Here is a 25,946-nt window from a genome sequence, read left to right as displayed (position 1 = left end):
TTGCAGTAAGTCTTCCGTTATCCATGGAAATGACCTTCCTTCCTTTGTTCTGCATACAGAATTTTTATTTCTTGTGAAATTTCATAAGCAGTTCCACACTTGTAAGCCAAATGCATTTGCAAAAAATAATAATAATTATATGCTTTTGAGGTTTGGAAGGAAGAAATATAATCTGGCTTACTCAAATTGTATTGACCCTATTGAACTCTTTATAAGCAGGGGGAAAAAAGACAACTGTAGAAGACTTTACCCTATCTGGCTTCTTTAGTCTTGTTACAGCTCTAAATTTCCATTAATCCATCTCAGGAAGGGGAACTTTACATAGTAAGAGGCTCTTCAGTACAGAAGTTCTGCCTGACATTAAGGTGCAAAATACTCTGGTGTTTTAGTCAGCCAGCTCAATATCCCAGATAAAGGATTTTTTATTCTCTTTCCACTGAGACTTTATTTCAGAATATATTCACATTTTTAATTTGACTACATAGATATTTAAGAGCAGAAATCACACCCCTTCATTTACCTCTGTCTAGAATTACTCTTCTGTTTCGTGGCATTTTATAATTTTGAGTAGGCCTACATCCACGCTGAAGTTATATGTGATTTTTTGATTCATTCCATTATGGAAGCGTACAAAGCCATACAGATTCAGCTGTGCCATAACTATCTCAGATAGCTAGCTTATCCTGTGGTGGTAATGTTTAGACTAATGAGTGAGAATACTGGTAGCTTTCCAACAATAATTGTTATGCTAGCGAAGTGTCTGATTTTTGTAAACACCTGTACTGTCATCAGCTTATTAATTACCATTTTCTTTCCAAGTAATATCATGTTGAGAAGTTATTCCTACAGACACTATAAAACTGTCAACATAAATTTTTTTAATGTAGTAGCAGCAGTATAGTAGTGTTCAGTGCTCTGCCACCTCTGTATAGAAAGAAGGCTATGTTTATGTAAAATGTGTTTGTGAGATACACTGCCTGAGAAGAAATGGTTATGTGTCACTGATAACGTAAAGAAGTGCAGCAGGGGCCTGCCTTGTCCTACTGCTTCCTTCATGGCGGCCCTTGCACGTGGGTGAGTATCTATGTCTTTTTAGTTAGTCATATCTTGAGCCTGGGATTCCAAAACATACAGCACTGACCTAGCCCTGCAAGACAGACTTTGACTTGCCTGAGAAACTTTGGGTCATGCTGTGCGCTTCTTAAGAATCCTACCCTTACATTCATAAAATGAAGTGATATGGACAAAACAACTTGTTTAAATCAGCCACCAATGACTTGATATTCATTTGAAATACTCCCTCTGTAAGTATTTCTCCTTGTACTGTAATTTAAAAGACTGTGTGTAACAGAAATGGATGGAAAGGGATGCAGTGATGAGACATTTTTACAGAAATTGTTCTGTATTCCATATATAGTGCATTTGCTTTGGTGAGTAGAAGAGCTGTCTTCTAACCTTACTACAATAGTTTTTAGCTAAAACTTTTTAATTCCAGAGTATAAAAACCTAATTTTTTAGGGATGCAATAGTGACAATTACTGTTTCTCCATGCATTCTGCGGACTCAGTTCAAAGGTTTATTTTGTTCTTCAGACACATTTGACCGTCGACTTCATGCAGAAGGAATACAACCTAATCCATTTGCCTCTTTGTCTTTTAGAGCACAGGTGCTTCCAGCTTGATCTTTATAGATACTGAATGCTTGCAAGTGTTCAGTGCTTCTGAAGATCAGCCCACCTAAACAAAAGAAAGAAGCATATTCTCTTATTTTTTTCTTCCCTTTTTTTTTTTAGGCACTCTTGTGGGGAAAATATTTATATATCTATATATAGCTTTTAGTAAGGCTAGCAACTAGTATACCAAGTTATTATGTAAGACATAAAAAGAACACTTACAATTCTTGTTCCAGTTTGCAAGTCCTGAGGAGTTATAACACCACCTTTCATTACATTCCAAGGATTCTTATTTCTTTTGTACTTCTGTCTTTCTAATGTTTACTGGAAGCCTTTTGGCATATTAATGTGGTAATTTGTGACTGCATTATACTACTAGTTTTTATGTAGTGTTTAACTACATGTTTATATGCAGCAGTGCTACAGGACACTATATACAACAAAAAATTCTTCAAAAATTAGGGTTTTAAGAATTTTAATATTATGTGAAATGCACCCAACAGATCGTTACTAAAACAAAGCACGTTATTCAAAATTAGCTTCCAGAGTTGAACAGAAATAGATTTTTATGAGCTATGTTTTTAGCTGATTTAGCCCATGCATTTTATCTTTTCCTGGAATTTTAAATGGTTAAGAGGAGCTCAAAAGATTGAATTATGTAATGTAGTAGCTTTCTCTAGAATTTGGCATGCATTTTGGAAAATACCATGTGTTCAGAGAATGAAGGTTATATATGTCCAAATATGGAAGTGATAAACAAGAACAAATAAAAAAAAGAACTTGGAAGAAATAAGAAGTGCACTGTAAGTTAAAACAGCCCTCAGGCAACTTCAGGTTGCTGAACCAGCACTTGTATAGCAAATAGCCCTTTATGTCAGTGACTTTGGCCTTACTATAGGGGTTATAGTTTCACATGTCTGAGTAGTTCTTGTGGCTTTTCAGACATGCACTACCGCACCTGAAATACTGGTTCTTGTCAACATTATAGGAGAGCTTTCACTCTCTTTACATGTACAAATGGCCCACGTTGGCCCCTCTCTCCCTCTTTAGGGCACTGCTGGGCAGCAGTGAGTGAAACAATATTGAGGTGTGCTTTTCTTCTATGAGAGACTTCCATTTCAAACATACTTGCTGCTGGGTGCTCACTGATGGCTCATACCTTAGTTTAAAAGAAAAAAGTATTGACTGATTGCCATCACACAATTTTTCCTGTGGTCAAAGCTTTTAGGGAACATGTTGGTTCAAATAATTACTATTTCTATCTGTAATTCTAACTGCTATTCTAGAAAGATACAAAAATAGCTAGACAATGGTAAGTCTGATTTTTCTCTCCTTGCTCTGTATTGGGAAAGGCTGCATCTTGTAGAATGACACAGAGAATAAATATTGTACGTATTATCATGGGGGGAAAAATAGCACCAGAACCATTATCTGAATCTCTTAAAATGTCTGTCTGTAGTACTCAGATCAGTAGGCTACTTAGTCCAGTATAAGCATCACGGAATTAATATTTTCCTCATCTTTCTATGAGCTCTGCCATTCCTAAATCTCTGGGTTTTAATTTGGTTTAATTTCTTGTAAATTCTGCATAGAGAAGTTAGTCTGATGACTAAATTAGTTAAAAATTCTGAATTAATTCTTGTGTCTTCATTGTTCATCAGTTCTTCAGTTATCTACAAAAATTCCTTGTTTCAGCCTTTTTTGTAAGGCTGAAACATCAAGGCAAAGCTCCCCCACCTGGGAAGGTAAGAGTGGGTGTCTGTTCAAAAGCATATGTGAAATACAATTATCAGAGTTAATGGCTGAAAAATGAGAACTTCTAAATTCTGCTGACATGTGGCTGCCCAAAGCTATGCACCTTTTGTGGATAATGTAACTAGGTAAGGTCCTCTGTACTTCAGAGGTCCTGCTTGTGGAAACAAGAGAATATTTATACTTTGAATTAACTTTTTCTTTTTTTTTTTTTTTTTTTTTTAAGCAGAGCATAGGCCCTGGAGTGCAGCTGCATGATGATACACTCCCTGGATGCACAGAAGTAGCTCAAAAGGAATTATTAGAGAAAACAATGGGCTAGATGAGCACATTGGCAAATGCAAGCTGAGTGAGTAAATCCTCATCTCTGGCAGTAAGATTTTTTAATTTTTTTTTCTGTGCATTAATGTCAATCTCTTCTCCCTTGACCAAATGATTTATTACAAAATTTACTGGAAAGGGCTGACATTATCCTAGAACCAGGATTTGTAGCAAATGTAACTTAGCACCTGTGAAAAGGGATCTAGACTGAATGTTGCACATTGTGTTTAGGGGTTTCACGTGCATTGTCATACATAGGTGAGACTGCGTATGTCCGTGAACTTAAATCCTTTATTATGGTTGATGCAGTAAATCAGTGGTGCTTTGGAGAAATAGCTTCCATGTCAAGATGGAGTCTATGAATAAATTGGGGGATGGAACACACCTAGCAGGAACTCTTGCAGGTGCCAAACCTTGGATGTCAGTATCGTGTTGGCCAGGTTATGCAACACACAGATCCAGCTTCATTATGAATTCTCAGCCCAAAGAAGCAGAAACATGGGCCAGCAGTGAACAAGGTGTAGTTCCTCATATGGGGATAGTCAACACCCAGAGCTTAAGGCAACAACTTTGAAAAAACAAGTTAATCGTACATCCTAGATGATGAATAAAGGACAGTGTTGGATTTGTACCTAGAGTCAGTTCTTGCCAAGAGCGTGGGAGTTGCAGAAGCACCTCAAAGGAGCAGAGCAAAAGCTTGTGACAGATGTGAGTGTTATGTGCAGATTTAAGAAAATGGTTTGATGAAAAATGGAATGTTTTCACCCTGAAGGCATGAAATTTGAAAGTGATGCTAGGAAGAAGGGCCAAGGTTTTCACGGAACAAAGAACAGGTTTTCTTTCTGTTCCAGAACAAGCTTTGCTTGGAGGAACAGTGAAATACTTGTACTTTTTCTTTTAAATAAGTATCATGTGCTCTCCAGTGTGTTTATGTGAGGTATTACCTTAAGTGGAGAGAGCCAGGTTGAAAGCAGCTGTTTAAGGGTAGCAGTTAAGAAAGACTAAAAAAATAAACAGCATGCCACAGAATACAATAATCAGGTTTGCAGCAAGGAGAACACGGAGGCTGGAAGGGTGGAATGCAGCTGTAGTTTCAGGATTGTTGAATGTGGTTCTGTCTAAACTGAGATCCAAAGGCATGCCTTATCTAAACATATCTGAACTAGTTTTGAGTAGTGTGGAGTTCATATCCAGGATCTGAGGCTAGTTTTGTGTCTTGTATAGATGTGTTTTTGTGAGATGTATGTTGACTGAGAGCAGTAAACATTAAAATTTGTTCACCAGAGAGTAAGTACCAAGGGAGCCAGATGTGTTTAGTTTTCAGGAGAAATGCCACATATAAACAAGATTGTGCTCAGGTGACTGTTGTTTAACTGCCATGTCTTCGCACATGGAGTGCTTATGTCTTTTGGCAAGTAAGCCATATTTTGTTTAGGAGAAGCTAATCCTCATCACTGTGTTGTGGTGTTGTCTGACGGGCAGAGTAAATAACTAGCAGTTGGCAAACCTCTCAGCTTATGAAGTATCACAGATCATGAGAGGAAAAATGTAACATAAAGAGTTACTGAAATGCAGGGTTTCATCTGGAGAGGTGGAGGACCAGCCAGCTAAAGGCAGGTGATCGGAGAAACTAGAAATGAATCTGGGAAGGCACAGCATACACAGGGTCTTGTCCTTTACTACTCTCATTGAATTCAGTAGGAATTGGGAATTTAGCACGCTGGAAAATTAGATCATTTCAAATTTGGGGCCCCAAAGAGTTAATGCATTAGTCTTTTTCTGGGCATTCATGCTTCAGGATTTTCATTTACCAATCTTGGACAGGTTGTTTGCTTTCTCTGGGTAAGGCTTTCATTGTCTGATGATAGTAAATCATGTGAACGCTAAAGTATCCAAGGTAGATGAAGGATATAGTTATTGCAGTAGACTGCAAATAGTGCTTTTATCTAGTGAATGAAGGTGGGCATGACCACCGTGAACTGGAATGCTGTTAAATCTAGGCGTATAATAATAGGGAGGAAGAGAAAGAAGGGGTGATATGGAAGTCAGAAGTCCTGTGATCCTCACATTTAGAAGGGTTTTGTGCAGGACTGAAAATTTGGCAAAGCTTTTCTTAATAGCCAGATTTCTGGATCTAGTCCTTTCCATACATGCTTCTGTCATGTTCTGCTTCAGATCTGTAGGACTCAAAATGAATCTTTTCAGCTTCCTCTGCAATAGGAGAAGGAAGGTGTTTTCTAACTCTTCTAGGTTTGCTCCTATAATTGTTACATGGAAATAAGCTATAGCTTCCTGGCAGCCCACTGTTTTTGCCTTCATACACATGCAAAGGTTTTGGATTATGTGAACCCATATTATTATACATAATCTTTATGGATTTTTTAATGCGAAAAGCTGAATATCATAAATTCTTACAACAACATCAGGTTAGTGAATCTGACCACTAAACATCATTAGTACCTGACAGTCCTGGTTTCACAAGTGTTGCCATGTAGTAGTTCCAAATAAGATCTACAATGGATTCCTCAGGTTTTTATAAGAATTCTTTTAAGCATTTTCATATTATTTTCCAATAGGCCCTAGCTGTCTTCTGATTTGAAGTAATTTGCAAGAGATTGAACTTAAGCACAGCATTATTACAGATTTTTAAGTCAAATTGTGGTCGTGATCTGTCATTTTGATAGTTTTTGCATTGTTAGCAAATTGGGATTTTAAATGAGGTAGAGTTTCATTGTTCTGAATGTTGTTCTGCACAATGAAAATCTTGATCTGTGCCATTTTCTCCTGCAAAACAAATTCTATGCCAAACACAGACCATAGATATAAAGCTTCTTGATTTAATATTATAGGTTGTTTTTGCTGACATTCTGAATGTTTTGCATGTTTTAACTGTAGAGTAAGACCTCCATTTCCCACAGCAACTCCGAATTATTTTGAAGATTTGTTTTAAATCTGTTTAGCACATGCATATCTTCCTCTCCCATCTTATTAGAACTTCTACTTTTAAATCTCTTAGTTGCTTCTCTTCAAATATTTAAAACTCACCCTTAATTTATGCATAAAATTTTAGTAAAGTTCAAAATTATATTCAAATTTTTAATTATGGGTTCCTTGTCAATCTCTTCCTTCTTTAACTCTGCAAGATAGTGTATGTACCATATTTCCTTAAATGTATTAAATGTACCCTGCTCTCTTCGACATGTTCCTGCAGAAATGGTTTTGCTCTTTTGTGTACAGATTTGCAAAAAGTGCAGAACAATATTTAGACCTCTCTGCTTGTCTGTGTGCAATCTCTCATGCTCTTTCTTGCCACTACTCTGCTTTCATTTTAAAGGAACATCTTTGTCTTTGTCTGTGTGTTTCTCTGATTTGTGGTATGGTAATGTTGTCCACTGGAGGGAAAGCAACACAGTGCTATAAAAATCCATTCTAGCTACATTCTACCATGTGATGAATTCTTACAGCGTTTCTGAGTTGAAATCTTGCTTCTGTGTTACTGGCCGAGTACCGAGCCTAGGGCAGGCAATGCAAGCAGAGTCTGCATAATAAGCACCTCAGTGTAGAGTCTGGGTTTGGCCATGCTGACCATCTTCAATATGCCCTACAGGTCAGTGTTACAGACATGCACATACCTGGTAGTGTTTGACCCTTCACAGTTATTTGATCATAGTCAGGACATGATTGGGGGTGTCTCTCTCTCACCATGCTTCAGAGGCCAGTTCAGATGACTTTTGAACTGGCGATAGCATACCTGCCTCTGGCTTGCAAAAATCCAAAGGCAGAGGAGAGAAGCAGGAGCTGCTTTTATTCCTCTATAAAACGTTTCCCAGATCACAATCTGACACCTTTGCCTGCCTTTCCTATCTGTGAATGACCGTGCCTTCCAGGCTGCTTTTAAAAGCTTGGGGTTTTTTTTCCCTTGCTCTTGGTCTTCGTCTCCCTTCCTCCTTCTCTTAGAGGTAACCAAACCATCTTGCCACATCAAGATTTCACAGCAAGATTGGAGTCCCTAGGGCTTGTCATTGTGCTGTCATCTTGAGAAGAGGAGAGATCTTTTGTCAGCACTACTAGCTCTGACCTTTTAATGAATGCCTGCAGCAAGTAGGCAATTGCTAAGAGATTCTGGCAAGCAATGCTGCAACAGGCTGGCCCTGCATGGTTCTTTGCAGGGTGTGTGTTACAGATAAATGGGATGCTGTTTAGACTAGCAGAGCTGTGCCAGGGAAGTTACAGTTGCCATCCCTGCAAGTGAAGGATGTGGTGCATGAAGCATGTCCAGACCTACAATGTGAACTCTCAAGGGGTGCTTAGTGTTTGTGTTTAAGGTGCAATAGCTCACTGTGAACGGCTTTTCTCTACCTTACAGGAGTCTGCCTAGTTATAGTAGGATTTTACCCTAGTTTACTGGAAATGTCCTACTTGATAATTCATCACCAAAAATTAGAGGACATCCTCTATTTTTCTTCAGTGACTACTGATGTATATCAAATGGTAGTGTCTGCCAGCCTCTACTGTATGACAGGAAGTTCTGTACCCTGAGCTGTTTATTTCTTGACACTAAGAAAAGCTATGTATTTTTTTTAAAGTGATATGTGATTGTAGAAGGAACTGAATATTGCATATATCTGTTCTTCAGGTTAGATTGTACCCTTTAATATTGCATAGACAAAAGGGGAGGACTCCTGAGGTGAGACAAGCTATGACTATCTAGCACGTGAGGAAGGATTACAGATGTGAGAATACTAGCTGGAAGCAGTACATGCTAGGTAGGGGAAGGCAGGTGGGAATGCATAGAGGGGAGAAGATAAAAAATGGGTGAAGAAAACCAACCATGTTACGAAGTTCAGCTTTTCAACTTCTCTACAAGAACAGCATTTCTGTAAACATAGTTGCTTTGTAGCTATGCACTGGGCAACCTTTTTTGGGTACGGGCACTCTTTTAAGGTAGTGTAGTTTGGTTTCTGGGAGGAGGGATTTGTATGCCCAGAATGATGGCAGGAGGGGTTAGTGCCCAAGTTTTGAGGGTTAGCCTGACTCATTTGTATTTTTCATCCTTTCTAGGATACATTCCTTTTCTGTATATTCTTGTGAATACAATCCATCACTCTGGTTATTTAGGCCTAAGGGAGTGAACTAAGTGAAGAAGAGTCTCGGGCACCTTGTATGTGCCAAGACAAAAGTGCTTATTTACAGTACTGAAGGTGACAGTTCTGTTTATCTTTAGGCTAAAAGGTTTTAACCAGAAGACAGATAATAACTTTGCCAATAAAATAATGAGCTGTGGAATATCCTGGAACTGAAGGAAAGCAGTGACTGCCAAATTGTTTCTTTTGGTTGTGTTTCACAAGTTAGTAAATGGAGTCCTAAAAATAAGTGAAAAGAGAGTAGATACTCTGAAGCAGATCAGTCATTTCTGCAAAGCCCAGGATTTTGCTACATATTGTTATGGTAACCATGTATGCTAAAAACTACGGAGAAGAGTCCACACACAGTGTGTGAAGATAGAGCAGAGAGGTATTAAATAATGTGACTTGTATGAAGTTGCCCTACACTGTAAGAGTCCAGACAGAGAATAGAACTGAAGTATTTTAAACTCCAATCCAGTTACAAAGAAGTGACTTGGTACACTGAACATTTTTTTTTTTGCCATAGCGCAGGGGGAACTCCTGCCCTCCTTGTTTTTTAAAGCTGTTGGATCCTTGCCAGCCTTCCCAGTCATGGGAGTTTGGGGCAGCGTCATGTCATTTTGGTGGGTTTTTTTGGTAAGGCACAAGTAGCTTAATTTGAAACTACAAGCTTAGTTAGAATACAAGAAGATAAATTTGTATTTTATTGTGAATACACAATTTTATAAAGGCTAGACCACTTCCAATTGTCTATCTGAAGAACAAATTTGAATATTTTCCCTGTAAAAGTAACATTCCATTTTAAGCATGTACCATCTCCCGAGTTATAAAATTATTGCCACCAGGCAAGCTAACGATTCAAGTCCTTTAGTTTAATTAGAGGTTTGTTGATTAGCTTTTTCTTCGGGGGGGGGAGAGGGAGGATAGTTTGTGTTTTTGGAAGGAAGGTGTGCTGGTTTTGGCTGGGATAGAGTTAATTTTCTTCATAGTAGCTAGTATGGGGCTATGTTTTGGATTTGTGCTGGAAACGGTGTTGATAACACAGGGACGTTTTCGTTACTGCTGAGCAGTGCTTACACAGAGTCAAGGCCTTTTCTGCTTCTCACACCACCTCACCAGCGAGTAGGCTGGGGGTGCACAAGAAGTTGGGAGGGGACACGGCTGGGAGAGCTGACCCCAACTGACCAAAGGGATATTCCATGCCATATGACGTCATGCTCAGCATGTAAAGCTGGGGAAGAAGAAGGAAGGGGGGGACGTTCGGAGTGGATGGAGTTTGTCTTCCCAAGTCACTATTACGTGTGATGGAGCCCTACTTTCCTGGAGATGGCTGAACACCTGCCTGCCCATGGGAAGGAGTGAGTGAATTCCTTGTTTGGCTTTGCTTGTGTGCACGGCTTTTGCTTTACCTATTAAACTGTCTTCATCTCAACCCACGAGTTTTCGTACTTTTACTCTTCCGATTCTCTTTCCCCATCCCACCAGGGGTGAGTGAGTGAGTGGCTGTGTGGGGATTAGTTGCTGGCTGGGGTTAAACCACGACAGAAGGGAAAGGCAGGGAGTTGTTTTGCTTTTACAAGGAATAAATGTCCTATATTATACGAACTAAAGACATATATGTTCTCAGCAAAGTGTCAGAACAAAGACAAAACCTCTGCATGACAGAGCTTACTGTGTAGGAGGACCTTTATGTAGCAGATCAGCTGCATTAAGCTAGAAATTACAGTATTTAATTCACTGTGAAGTTCTAATGTGAGCCTGTCGCTCAGGCTGTGTAGAAAGCTGTATGCAGAAGTTCTTGTTGTTTGGTTCAGGAATACTCAAACCCAACTTTTCTTGGGCAAAAAAAATATTCCTAGAAGAATGTATGTAGAATAATGATAGGTATGGTAGTGATATGTTTTGGGAAGGAGACAGTGGAAGTTTGCTGCAGGGGGTAGGAAGTGACTTTGCTTTACAAATACCAGAATGGAGTCAGATTGGAAGTGCCAATACAATTGAATATAGGATTGAAAGAAAAATGGGAAATATCAGAAAGAATAGGATAAGCAAGACTGGAAATGCTTGCCTGCTAGGATGGAGGAAGCTAATGAGGTGATTCATGCTTTGTAAGAGGGAATGCTTTTGTGGAAAGGGTTTGTAGCAACTGTGGGAGTAACAAGTAGGAATTAGAAAAAGCAACAGAGGAGGTAGCAGTAGCTTAGGAACTTCAGAAGAAAGACGATCAGAGCTCAGACAAAGGTTTCAACCACAGGGAGCGAGAGAAAGGACTTGCTTATTTTTCAAGGACATGTTGTAAAGGGGGAATCAACAGGACTTGGCAAAATACTCAGAGTGGTGGGAGAGAAGAATGACTACAAAATGATAGATGTGGTGTTCTGACAACAGGAGGATGTTGGAGCTGTAAAAACACAGAAAAGTGCTTTTGAATGGGGACAACTGCTGTGAGATTATAAACATAGTCAGGTGGTAAGTATAGTTGAACAGAGCTGAATATTCCTATTGGAATTGCCAGACTGAAGATCCTGATATTTAAGTAGGTGTGACATAGCAAATTATGTCTCTTAATTGGCATTTCAGTGCCTTTCTCTCTTGTTTACGCTTTGGAACTATGTACAAAGAACCTTTAATAATCATGTAACAAAAGTGTTTGACTTGTATAGGCCAAGTGCATAGTTTTTCTGCAAGCAGAAAGTATAGCAAATTTGCATAAGTGTGACAAGACAGGCCCTAGCTTGCAGTAAGAGCTGACATGATCAAATTACTATTCAGTAATAGTAACACCTGACTTCAAGTGTTGGTAGTGGGACTGCCACAGTATGGCTGAGCTTTGTTTTAAAGCTTTAAATATTGGGATGGGAATATTCACAGAATACAGTGGATTCTCTCTCTAAAAGATCTGATTCACAGACTTCTATGATTACTAAAGAAATAAAACCAAGGAAGTTATGTTCAGTTTTACTTCAACTGCCTACTTCGAGTTCAACTAGCCATTATTCATGAGAATATTTAGTATTTTTTCCAGAGATGAAAGACTTTGTATCACCACCTCCTTTTTAATGTCTGTAACTTGAACTCTGTCTTGAAAGTTTAGCAAAACTTTGGCTTTATGAGTTCATATCAAGAATAACATAAATTATATTCCAAAATTAGATTCTTTAGAATAATTTTGAGCAGTGTGCTGCCAGCAAAGTTGTCCTTTGATTTTAAGATGCCACTACATCTTTAATTGATATTTATGTTTTAAAGCCTGTTTGTTGGGTTTTTTTCCCTCTATGTTTATTTGTGAGGAATTATACTCTTTTGTAACTACTTAAATGTTAGGATCACTAAGACTATTTAGTGAGTAAAATCATGTTTAGATATGAGTTAAAGCTGCTGAAACTGAACCTAAATCCTGCCTGCCCCTTTTCCCCTCCTCCACCCATTCAAAAAATAATGAATCTTTGAATATGTAATGAATAATAATAATGAATCTTTCTAATCAATGAAATAATGAATCAGTTACATTATTATAAACTTACAAAGCATAGCGAGCTCCAAAATGAATTCTCTCTCCTTTGAGAAGCCCTAGAGATGACTGCTGTGTATCCACAAAGGAGTTTTTGCACTGTTCCTACTGAAATTCAAATGCAGCTTAAAATATTTCAAGCCCGTGACCAAGATTTTGCACATCATTAAGTGAGCAAGTGAGTCCTTCTTGGCAATCATCACAGATGCTTCTTTTTTCTAAAAGAATAGTAAACGCTTGTTCTCTCTCTGCATGACTGAATTTCACAACAGAGAAACAAAAAGTTCTCTCTCTCAGTCTTTTTTACTCAATATTAGCTGCAAATTGTGTAGGACACTGCACAGCCTTGGTCAGCTTGTTGGGGAAAAAACTAATTTTTCTCACTGTCATTGTCTAACTTAAGTTATTGAAAAGGCAGGATATTAATTGCATGTCTGTATAAGTTGTTAATAACAGACTGTTGGAGTTGAGTATTTTCTATATCACAACAGTCATCCATTATTACTTCTAACAGGCTGTTTCCTCACCCAAACATAAATGTCAGAACATTGAATGCCATTTACAGGAGCACTTAAGTACCAGAACTATTGGAGTTACCGTAGCAGTACTTTTGGAGTCCTCAACAGAATTTTAGGTTATTGGTGCCACTCCAATATTGTCTAAGTTACAAAGCATTTAAGTATCTTTTAGGAATGCCTAAGCCAGATCTTAAGCATGTTTAACGGAAACTTGAACAGCTCAGTTGAGTGGCTTTTTGTGTTTCATAGCAGCTTTACAGTCAGTGATGAGAAAAATGGTTGTTTTCTCAAAAAGCGGGGTCAGTGCACAACAAGTAGATGCACACTGGAATCTCCTCAGCTTCTGTGAAGAAAGACTGCAAGTAGTAAAGCATAATCTTGTAACTAAATCACATGAATGATGTGTTATAAGAGATCTTATATTTATCCCTGCCATTCTTTGGGGGAAAAGAAAAGATGGGATTTTGTCCAGGCCATCTAAATAAAAATTTTCAATGGTAGATGCTTACTGATGAGTATGTAGATTCATGTCTAGTCAAAAGGTTGTCTTTTTGCATAATCTCAGCTGGCTAAATTTTATGTCTCTATGCTCCTTTTCTAATGAAGAGAGAGAGGCACATCATACCAGGCTGAGATAAGTCTCTTGAGATAAGTGAGATTAATGCCTTGCTGATGATGCTTACCTGTCTTTCCATGAGGTCTCTGGCAGTTAAATGGCTAAACTTAAATGAAATTAATGTCTTCCACAATGAAAACCTTCTTGAGCAAGTATCTAAAAATAAAAGTGATAGATAATGTACTTTCTTAAACTTACATCAACAGATCAGTTTTACTACTGTTTGCTTTTACCATAGTATCTAGGATCTCTAGGTACGCATAAGGTGCTTGAGGCTGTATAATCACAGAACAAAAAGCCAGTCCTAACTCCAAGAGTTTACACCCTAAGTATAAAACAAGATGACAGAAGAATGCAGAAACACAGAAGGATCAAAAGGGGCACTGAGAGCCCCTGGGACAGGAGTAGTCACAACCCATCCACAGTCTAATAGTAATGATCAGGTTTTTCAGACATCATAGCAAAAGAGCTTGACAGAGTGAATTGGAGGTTAGATAGGATTGTAACTTTGAGGATGTTTCAGAGGAGTGCCTCTGAGGGGAAAGAGGCATGGAGACATATGTTTCAAAAGCAAATACATGGCTGCTGTGAACTGATGGGAAGTTTAGACCCTGGTTTAGAGCAGTGTCATCTAGAGCAGGATGCTTGGGCTGTGTCCAGTTCTGTTTTGAGTATCTGAAACGATGGAGATTTCAGCCTCTCTGGCCAACCTGTTCCGGTGTTTGGCCACCCTCACAGTCAAAAAGTGTTTTCTTACGTTTAAGTGGAATTTCTTGTATTTCAATTTGTGCCTTTTATGCTGTTACTAGGTACCACTGAAAAGACCCTGGCTCCGTCTTCTTTACATGCTCCCATCCAATATTTATACACACTGACAAGATCCCCTTGAGCTTTCTGTTCTGCAGGCTGAACAGCTCCAGCTCTCCCAGCTTCTCCTCATATGACAGATGCTTCAATCCCTCAGTCACCTTCGTGGCCCTTCACTGGAATTGTTCCAGTTTGTCCATGTTAATCTTGCACTGGGGAGCCCAGAACTCAACTCAGCACTCCAGATGTGTGTCACCAGTGCTGAGTAGAGGGGAAGGATCACCTCTCTCAACCTGCTGGCAATTATCTTCTTAATACAGCCCAGAAGGATGTTGGCTGCCTTTGCCAACGTCTTACAAAGTGTGGCCTGACAGAAGCCAGAGAACTGAATTAAAATATGAACATAGTGAACTTTGGATGGTATTGTCCCCATGTCATTCTTAATCCAATTTTCTCAGTCACCAGCTGTTCCAGGCATACCCACCATGAGGTGTTAGTAAGAAAAGTTGCTTTATACAGGTATTATTTCCATCACTAGGGTGGTGCATATGACTTTTGTATAGTATCTTCAAATGAAAATTTCATTAGGCTCAGGAACAACTGTTGAAGATGAGGAGCAGAACTGAATCTCATGATTTTGGAAAATAGTTTAGTTAATCTGCTGACAGTTTGTGGATCCTGAGCTGGAAAGGGGGCATCTTGGCCAGGAGAGGAAAACAGGCTGCCTGTCATCCCATCTGTTGCACACTGGATGAGCGAGAGTGAAGATGGCACCTTCTGTGAAAGCAATGCAAGTTGGACGATTAGGGGAGGCTGGAGTGCAGGGGGGGACATGCAAGGGAGGGAGTAAGGAACCCCATACCAGGAGGGAGATGGGAAAGCTCCTGAGTGGACAAGCTTGCCTCCAGGATGAGGAGGAGGAGACTTTAAAGGAGCATGGGGACAAGGTGGAGGAACTGTGTGGAGGTTAAAATGGAAAGCCTTTCCATATGCTCCCTTCAAAAAGTAGATGATGTGGCATTTCCACATAAGGCACAGGCTGATTTGGGGTCCTTCACACTGACCTGTAGAATCATTATTGAACTTACCTAGGTGATGTAAGTACTGATGACAAGAAAAGCATGGAAATTTCTTCTGAAGTCAGTTGCTACTACTGATTAAAACACTTTGAGGTAAAGACTTTTTAGCAGTATATGCAATTTGTCTGATCCAAAATTTCTTTCACTAAGCTACTGCTGTTTCCGAACCTCATGAAACGGTACTGCATGGGAGCTACACACTTCACATGCAATTCCAAAAGATGGCAACCTTAGGCTTCCAAACTGGGGCCTCTGCTGAACAGCTCTGCAGCTCTTAACAGTTCACAGTGGTGAATGTTAGAGAATTCTGGGTTCTCCCAGACTGAGCTTATTTTTATCCATCTATCCTGTTTTCCATATTTTTCTACATATAAAACAGAATTTATGTGACTCAGTTAAAAAATGGGCAACTTCCCAAATGTATTTCTGTGCCTGAAGGAAGGAGACCTTAGATCTACTATCTCTGGGTTTCAGTCTGTGACTTCTGTTATCTACAGGAGTGAGGGTCTGCTATCAATCTGTGCTGAAATGATGGTCCTGTGGCACAGTGATAAAGCAGACACGGTTCAGCAAAAGCATGAGAAAGGAACTATTTAATTTGATGAACTGTAGTATATTTGGGCTTGTCTTACTGAATTATTAAGGCTTTATACACACAGTCCACTAGTCTTGTCCATATCAGTGTACTTTAAATGGCAATCACTACCATTTTGAAACCCTGTATAACTCTGGATAGATACACTCTTTCAGTTGAGACATGGTAAAGTACATAGCCTCTTCATACTACATTCATTCTTATGTCTTAAAAAATCCATCTTTTTTCTTGGTTAGTACTTATTTTCTGATTTGATCTTTGTGTCCAGTTCCTGCCTTTTTTGTGGTTTTGTTTTCATCATGAATTTTACTTGTGAGTAGGTAAGGACAGAAACTTCACAGACCATTTCATCAAAAAATGCAATTATTTTAGAATGTTTTATCAAATCATGTAGATTTGACTGAAGTTGCATTGACAAAAATGGAAAATTCTGATGCTGAAGTCTAAATTCTGGTTTTTTATAACAAATGCTGCTTTTATATTACAGGATCATTACTTGATGGAAAATCAAGCATCTTGCTTATTTTCCAGAAGTCGTGTTTGGAAACCATTAGCTTGGAAAATTCCATCTTGGTTTGGCTTAAAGCCAGAGTTTGAAATCTCAGCTTTCATGAAGCAGAAATGTCTTTCTCCAGGCAGCCCTAGCAGCAGGGTCAAAGTCTGAGCCCCACTCTGTCTTATGCCAAAGCTTTTCACTTCTGCAGTTGTTCATCTGTTTCTTCCTCTCCCTGATCCAGGGATAAAAATTTATATCTTGTTTTGGTTGTGCCAGTTCCTTATGATTTCCCCTTCCTTACTGCACCGCTGGGGAGGGGTAAGTACTGGCCTAGGCTATTACTGCCTTTCCTTCATGTAGGTGGCAGAAATGGGAGAGAATTTTGAGGGTGGTTTTGCTGCTTTTTGCTTTTGTGCAGAAAGCTTGTGATTTTAGCGTAGTCTGTAGGGATATTTTCCTCCCACAGTGTTGGTTGGTCAGTCTTTTTTAACCAACTCAATATTCTAATCGTTTGGTATCACTTCATATTACTCTCTTCTTCTCGGTTAGGTTTGTTGCCTGCATAGGTAAGATTTCAGACAGGGATCTTACCTCTATAAGGTTTATCCTGTGCTACAACCCTCATTACTGTAGTGTCTGAACATCTCAATGTTCATACATTTATCCTTGCTGCCTCTGTGGAATAGAAAGCTTATTTTCTGTCTGCTTTTAACAAATGGAAAACAGTGGTCTGTAGAGGCTGAAGACTAGATGAAATAGAATGAAGAAATGGAAAATGGGCTCCCGTGCATAACTTACAGGTGTTTGGCACCCTAATTACCTCTGTTAAACAGTTGGGGTGATGGATGTTGCATATGGGGAAGGGTGATCTGAAAGAGTTGGCATTCCCACTCTGAGACAATTAACAAGAATGGGAATGTGTCTGAAATCCTGCCTCCTTCTGCAGCTTTGGCATTTAGCTTTCTGTGGGCAATAGGCACCTCCTTCCTTCGGCACACTGCTTCTCCTGCCAGTGCATGCAAGGCTTGTTCTCTGAGCTCTGGTCCATGCTTTTACCCTTCTATGCCTTTTATTTAAAAAAACCCAATACATAAAAAAGCACCAAACCTGTGGTGGTTTCCCTCTTCCTCACACCCCTTATACATGGATCAGTACTTTAAGCATTGACCTGAGAAGTTTCTGAGGGCTTGCTGCTCACTTGGGCATGTTGAAGTTGCATCTCCCAGGTCCTGGGGGAGTGCCCAACCGAGCCGGCTGCCTGGGAGGCTGGAGCTAGGGAGGGGAGCGGTGCTGCCAAGTCTGTGTGAGTAGGCTGGGAGGAATGCAGGAGTCCTGGGCCCGGAGGAGAATGACTCCTGGCCTGGCTTTCCCAGCAGGGAGGGGTGACTTCTGGACTCTGGTCCCAACTTCCAGACTTGTTTGTGCATTCTAAATGCAACTCCAAAACTAGTCCAAGGGATGCAATCTGTATTTTTGTCATTCAGGTGACAGCCCTAACTACTCAGGAGTAAACATACTCTCCTTCATGTCTTCTGTTCCCCTCCCCCTGCTCAGTGTACCTTCCAGGCTGGTATTTAAGCATGCTTTTGAGGCAGGAGACAGACAGGAGGCAGGAGAGGAACCTCCTCTTGCTGAAGAGACCTTTAACCCAGGTGTCTGCTGTTTTTTCCAGTGAGTGCTCTAACCAGCAGGATATGTGTGAAAATGAACACTTGCAACAATTTCTTCCTCTCTGGCTGTGTTTTAAAAGAAAATGTTCACCTCTTCATTTTGTGAAGTACTCTGAGCTCCTGCTGTAGGCTGGGTATGTTCTGAGTACAGGTATTGGGCTTCTCGGGGGCCAGAGTGACACCTGGGGATTTTGGGTCTTCAATTAGAATAGGCAAGTGACACAGCTGCCAAGATGCTTCATTTTCTGCTTGCACAGAAGCAGAATTTTTAGAAAACTTTCAGGTTTAAGTGGGAGGTGCCCCTTGGCGTAGGCACTTGCAGCTGCCTGGTTTATGGTTTTGGAATTGCTATACAATTATGTAGGTGTTTAAGTTCTCTGTTGAATGTAGCCTTAACTGAGTAGGGCCCTGTGTTAGTGTCCTTGCTCCTTTTCCTGTCTCTTTGCCTATTCTATTTCCAAATCTGTAAAAAAAAAAAAAAGATATAGTTACTAATCATAATCTCTGTAATACTTTACCTGATAATCATGTCTCTGTAATATTGCTCATCATTATAACCACTTCTTTCAGTCATCCACCTTGTTTTAAATCTGTGTAACTTTTTTCAACAGAAGATAATTAGATTTAATTTTAAGCATAGGGTTTTTTTATTAAGTACTGTCATTATTGAACCTACTGCTTTTCATTCATCAAGGATCAGAATTTAATAAAGTGCTCATATGTTTTACAAAATTTTGTATTTAAAGTGAACACTTTTTTTTCCTCTCATTTTTTTACTGTATCCCCTTACCTCTGTATTTTTCTCCTGAGGATGCTGGGCCAGTTCCAACTGTAATGTATTATTTCTTGCCCCATCAAATTAATTTATAGTACAGGTTCAGTGAAACACTCTCCCTGTTTCAAGGGAGATTGTAGATGTACCTCTGCTGACAGAATTTTATCCATAAATTTAGATACAAAATATCTCAGAAAACATTGTCTGTTACTGGACTCATTTCAGCCTAATAGCATACTCTTTATTTTATGCTGATTACATTGGTCTCTGTTCAGAGAAAATACACTTCCTTATTCCAGTACCTTTTTTCCCTAAAAATCTCATGAACTAAAAATCAACATGGCAAAATACTCATTTCTACTTTTTTATTTGGCAAAAATGAAACTAGCGGATGATTTGCCATCCAAGGCCTGGACAAAATTTGAAAATGACTTAAGATTTTCCCCTGCAGAAACTTAATTCTCTCCATTATTATCGGCATTTCTGCTGCGCACATAGCCCCTCTCAAACTTCACTGGGGATAGTTTCCATGGGAACCAGAGAATGAGAAATGATGAGTCTTGAAACAGTCAAATAATAATCTTGCTTTTTACCAGTGGGCAAAGATTTACTTCTCCAGTGTTTAATGGAAGGCACTAGAGCTTATTATGTTTTGAAGGAGAGAAAAAAAAAAAAGACATCTGGAAGGAGGCCAAGTCTGCTTTGTATACCTGTGGGGTTCATACTAGCTGTATTAAAATGGAAAACCACTATATTCTCCTGTGCTTGTAGACTTCCTGAATGATAGAATGGGAAAGTCTCTGTTAAATCCAAACACTCATAGTCCAGGGAAGATGAGGAGGGAGCAGTGGTCATGAGGAGGTGAGTTGATTACATGTGTGGCAGAGGTACAGAGCCACCTCATGAATGCAACATTTTAGAGGCTATTGAACGATCCTGCAGAAAACAGTCCTGGGGACAGATTTCCAGGTGCTGGCATTGACTTGTCTCCAGAACTGAACTGTCCTGGGTTTTGCACAATGTTGAGTGCATCTTACCATGACTGAGTATTAGCTACAATGAGGGTTGTTTATTGTGATTCCATGGGAGGGAGCAGACTCCCTCAAGAGTCATGTTAGGTAATCAGTAAAGTCACACTGAAGTCCAATGAGATGCTCTGCTAAGCTGGCCATTATTTGATTTCCATAGTCATAGGGAATATTTTCCTGAAATACTGAGAAGAGATGGGAACACTGTGTTTCACTCTTGCAGAGATAAAATATGAAAAGGATAGAGAAATGTCTGCCCTTTTTAGATCTGTGATATCTGTTACGAAACATGACCTCCAAAAGGAGAAGAAAGCAGGTTCCACAAATCTTGCAGCAAAGTTCCAGTTCTCTGTAAATGCTGATGCATTTACAAAAGACCAGAATTGTATTCCTCACAGAGACTTAAATTTGACCAATACCTTGTAGTATGTAGCACAATTCAAATTTGAATTATAGGAGGGTAAATGGCAAGGTATGTTTTAAAAAAATATATTTTCTCTTACACTCATTTTTTATATTCTTTATCATCATCTGATTTTCTAGTGGTTTTGAGCTTACGTATTTAATATATACCTTTGTATAATTATTTTGATCTCTAATTCACAAACATAAAGAGAAAAAAAAAGAAAAGTGCATACATAGAGCATTATTACAGTGTTTGGAAAAGCTTTTTTTTTTTTGCAATTAGTTGAAATAATAGATCCTGAGGGAGAATAGCTATTGTTATTTCTGCATTGTATAATATATCAAACATAGATGTGATTAATGATTTAATACAGTGATTAAATTAAGAAATCCCCTTTCTGTCTCTTACCAGTAATTAGTATGTTATAAACACTGAAGGCAATTACTGTATTTAAAAATGAGGACTCAATTTTTAAAATATTTTTTCTTAGCTTGTGGATGAACCTAAAATAAAATGAGATGCTCGCATTAAAAAACTGTAAAAAGGATTTTTCTGCATTAAAGAAGTATTTTGGTGGGCTTATGAGGTAAAAACCCAGTTGTATTACCGACAATAACAAAGAATACCTAACACAGGAGGAGGATGGGGTGGCAGATTAAGCACAGTTAGGGAATATGTGGGGTTGGCAAACTGTTACGCTCTGTCATTGGGTCACTTTATTTGGGCACCCTTAGCCATACACAAAGAGACCCTGCAAGCAAGAGGTGTGCAGTTTAAACGTGTGAAGTAGTGCTCATTTTGTTCCTGAATTCTAATATCAGATTTCCTACTGTATGTTTTAAAACATCTTCGTGTTAAATTACTGCCCTGTACAGGTCTGGTGATCAAAGGTAAACACAAGTGAAGAATATTTCTGTGTTTTTAATGCCTAGAAGAGTTTATTCACTTCTTACGGCTTGACTGAGACAAGTGTTTACCCAGTTCTTAAAGTCACCACTAGCTCTATACAGTATGCCCACCTCGACTTCCAGGAGTGAAGGACATCACCAAAATTCTTCATTCCTGTGACCAGTTGACCTAACTGAAGTTATGCGGGGAAAGAGAGTGCTCCTTCTCTTTCCTACAGTCTGTAAAACAGGCTTGCTGTGGATGTGGAGTACAACAAGCCACCAAATGCTAATATTGGTAGGCTGCTTAACACTGTGTTCCCTACTGTTCTCTGAGCTAGATCCCTAATTGCTGTGACCGCAGACACTAGGCAAGATGACTATTAGAGGAGAAACTGAAGACTGTTACTGCTGATGAATCATAAATCTCAAGCACTTATTCTTTTGGAGAAAAAGGCATCAGGGCTGCTGCTTATCTTGAAGGTCTGGGTGGTACAGTGAGAGAGAATGTAATGATAATCATATAAGAACAGCAGAAATGGTGGTGGTTCCTAAACATCTGATAGGAGACAGTAGAACAAAGGACAGGGCTGATACAACTGCCATTTCATCACAGCATGCCCAAATCAAACAGCATCGTTTCCTGGGAGATCGAACAATGCTGCATGCTTATTAATCATGAGAGAAGCTCTCTGCTGTTCTCACAAGTCCTCCAAAACCTGTCTAACTCAAGTGGGCGAGGATCAGCCCACCCATGACAAACTGCTGCGGCTTTATCCTACATACTGTATATTATCAAAAATGTTATGTCTGCTCTGAACAAAATGTCCAAGTGTGATAAATGTGGGCAACGCTCCAAGAAAGTGGGCTTGTCTTCATGAGAAAATTGTACTTAAAATCAAACTTTAAGTTGGTTAATTAATTTTAATTAGGCTAATCTACAGACCTGCATGAGAGACTAATTTTTTTGTAAATGTTGCTGTCACACTCACTGAAATAAATGTCTTGTGCAGATTAGTGTGCTGCTGACTAAATTGGTCTGAAATCACATCAAATTTACAGTGACTTTCTCTAGTAGCTATGGTTATATGCTGTGGTCTTTACACTGGACCCTTAGTTCCCACTGTTTATTATACAAATGTAGGTGCTTTAGGAAAGCTTTCACTGAAGCAGCAGGCATCTTTTTCCCCCAAAGAGAGCCTATATTTCTACTAGGTTAGAGAAGGACTTGTGTAGTCCTGGCTGTTGAATGTACAGCCACACTCTTCTCGAACTGCGTGTGGTATGCCTCACTGCTGGAATTTATCTTAGTTTGATACGGTACAAGTCAGAGTTAATGATACAGCTCTTTTTATTGCTGAAAATCTTGGTAGAACAATACTAATAGAAAATTCACTCTTTTGTAAAGTGTACTATCCGAGTGGAAGGCAAAACTATCAGATACACATTTTTTTCTTACCCATCCAAGGAAGGAATGTTTTCTCAGTAAGTAAACCGCGATCTAAGATTCTTTGAAGAAATACAAGCATCAGCTAATTTAGAATCACTAAAAATCTGTTTACTGTGTACTTACTCTCTGATATCATGCTTGATTGTCAGTCATCTTTGTTTTACTGTGTTTTACTATTTGAACTTCATTATGAGATGAAAAGCTTGGAGCTATTAAAATGTAAACTAGGTTAGAAAAAGCACTGTTCAGAATGTTTCAAGAGTCGTTTAAAAGAACCTTGTTACTGTGACATTCATGTCTAACATCAATATGCTAGGGCAAGTTTTTATCTGCAAGAATAACAGTCGTCATTTTAAATTTAAAAAAAAAATAAAGCCTGATTCCCAGTGAAGAGTAGAAGCACGAAAGTAGTTATTTTAATGACCCAGCCAGACGGGTCTGCCAGCAAAGTCTTGCATACTTGTTTATGTAGTCTTGTGTAAACCAATAATATTTTAATTGTTTATTTAAAGGATGCAATGTATGCTTTACATTGTCTCTTCCAATTATGCATGCCAAATATATTTTACCTTAGAGAAACCTTTGAGGCAATTATTCAAGAATTTGGCAAGAAGTAACTTAATGACCACTAAGCAGTCCTTCAAACAAGAAGTCTCTATTTCTGGAAGTTGTTAAACCTATGAAATGTAAACCTAAAAGTGTAAGTAAGTACGGTTAGGTAAGAGGGGAAAAGAGTAGACTTAGTGTTGAAATAGTTTGGCTTCAACTTTTACAATGGTGGGAAGCAGCTCAAGAATTACAACCTATCTATCATTATTCCAGCTACTGCTCGAACTGTTAACATTCCTTTTTCGTATCTTAGGTAGATATTACAATGTGTATGACATATCCCAGGATTATTTTTGCTACATAAGCATCATACTGTTTGTATCTGAAAAAATATCAGGTCCTCTCTTTACCATACCACTTCTTGAGTTAAACTTAGTGAAGTCTCTTTTTTTAAGGAAAAGGACTGCTAGACCAGAAGATCCTAGAGCAACTGGCAAGGAATTTGTTCAGGACCAAGTAAAAGCAGCACCCAAGAAACAACTGTGATTTGGTATGTTGGAAGCAAAACCTTCCCCAGGACTGATCTGTTCCCAATTGCACTGAAATTAAAGGCTGTCTTCTGTTCAATTTTTGTAGCAGAGGAGTTAGGAACTCACAGGAACTCAGCAGATGCCCTGGTGATATGCTAGTTAAGCTGTTGCAGAGTGACTCAAGCAAGGCTGACTTAGGCTAAAAGAGGATCTAGTCTAATAAGTGGGGTTACATTTTTGACCTTGGTAACATGGCTGTGACTTATGCAGCAGTCTGCCAGGGATTTATACTGTGCTCTTTTCAAGGGGCAAAATATTCCCACAATGTATTGGGTTTGTGTGGCAAGGTTTTGGTAGTGGGGGGGCTACAGGGGTGGCTTCTGTGGGAAGCTGCTAGAAGCTTCCCTTACGTCTGATAGAGCAAATGCCAGCTGGCTCCAAGACGGACCCACCACTGGCCAAGGTTGAGCCCATCAGTGACGGTGGTAGTGCCTCTGTGATAATATATTTAAGAAGTGGGGAAAAAAACCTGTGCAATAGAAACTGCAGCTGGAGAGAGGAGTGAGAATATGTGAGAGGAACAACTCTGCAGACACCAAGGTCAGTGAAGAAGGAGGGGGAAGAGGTGCTCCAGGCACCAGAGCAGAGATTCCCCTGCAGCCTGTGGTGAAGACCATGGTGAGGCAGGCTGTCCCCCTGCAGCCCATGGAGGTTAACAGTGGAGCAGATATCCACCTGCAGCCCATGGAGGACCCCACGCCAGAGCAGGTGGATGCCCGAAGGAGGCTGTGACCCCGTGGGAAGCCCACGCTGGAGCAGGTTTGCTGGCAGGACTTGTGACCCTGTGGGGGACCCACGTGGGATCAGTCTGTTCCTGAAGAACTGCATCCTGTGGAAGGGACCCCCACTGGAGCACTTAATGAAGAACTGTAGCCCATGGGAAGGACTCACATTGGAGAAGTTCGTGGAAGACTGTCTCCCGTGGGAGGGACCCCACGCTGCAGCAGGGGAAGATTGTGAGTAGTCCTTCCTCTGAGGAGGAACGAGCAGCAGAGACAGCGTGTGATGAACTGGCCACAACCCCCATTCCCCCTCCCCCTGCGCCCCTGGCGGGGAGGAGGTGGAGAATTCAGGAATAAAGTTAAGCCCAGGAAGAAGGCAGGGGTGGGGGGAAGGTGTTTTTAAGGTTTAGTTTTTATTTCTTATTATCCTACTCTGATTTGATTGATAATAAATTAAACTAATTTCCCCAAGTCAAGTCTGTTTTGCCCATGATGGTAATCGGTGAATGATCTCTCCCTGTCCTTATCTCGACCCATGAGCCTTTCGTTATATTTTCTCTCCCCTGTCCAGCTGAGGATGGGAGGGATAGAGTGGCTTTGGTGGGCACCTGGCATCCAGCCGGGGTCAATCCACCACACACAAGGACTCCCACATGAGCTCTGGGAAGACTGAGTCCACAACTGTGTTTTGGGAGACTTGTACCACTTGTACCATGTGTCAGGGCTTCTTGATCTCTCAAAAGAAAGGCCCTGGGGAAAAATGCTCTGCTTGCTTCCCCTCCTCGTCTGCTTATCCCTTAGTAGCCCTATGTACCTAACCCTTGTCTGTGTGCATGGGTAAAGAGAAGAGAACAATACTGGGAGCTCTGCTCCCCCTTGTATGGGCAAGCAAAACTATAGGCTCTGTAGTCAAGGGGCATGGAGATGACCTCCTCCTTGTTTTCTCTGTATAAACATGGCATCCCAACGTGGGAGGTGCAGAAGCTTTTCTCATGCTGCTCTCCGCTCTGTAACCATGCAGAGCAAGACCACTGCCTGTGCAGTGGGATAGGATTATGCCACCGGAGATGCTCAGTAGTTTCCCCTGTGGGTTTACTATGAGTTGTGATTAGCTCAACTAAGTACCAGGGAAAAAGGAGAGTTCCTAGACCTACCTACTGTGAAGAAGGTTATGTCCTTCTTTGTTGTTGTTGATGGGGTTTTTGCCACTATACTGTAGATACCTACATGGGCACAGCCCTCTGGCAGAACTCCTGATTTTGGTCTATATTCTTTTCCATTCAGTAAGTTTGAAAAGAGTTAAAAATTCACGTAGGATTCTAGTCTGCACTTCACTGAATTTGTTTGTAGAGGCTTGGTTAAACAAAAAAATAAGC

At 39.9% G+C, this 25,946-nt stretch overlaps 1 long non-coding RNA gene across 1 annotated transcript; it reads left to right on the top strand.

Annotated features, from left to right (window-relative positions):
- The first annotated feature begins 1,945 nt into the window (after nt 1-1,945).
- On the top strand, nt 1,946-24,955 carry LOC140648371 (uncharacterized). Its single transcript, XR_012041193.1, has 3 exons — nt 1,946-3,773; nt 23,714-23,808; nt 23,895-24,955. It is a non-coding gene; the product is annotated as an uncharacterized lncRNA (long non-coding RNA).
- Nucleotides 24,956-25,946: the final 991 nt, after the last annotated feature.

The sequence above is a fragment of the Ciconia boyciana genome, chromosome 2 (assembly GCF_034638445.1).
Source record: "Ciconia boyciana chromosome 2, ASM3463844v1, whole genome shotgun sequence".
NCBI lineage: Eukaryota > Metazoa > Chordata > Aves > Ciconiiformes > Ciconiidae > Ciconia > Ciconia boyciana.
The sequence above is the reverse complement of the archived record's forward strand: the minus strand, read 5'-3'. Positions and strand labels throughout refer to the sequence as shown.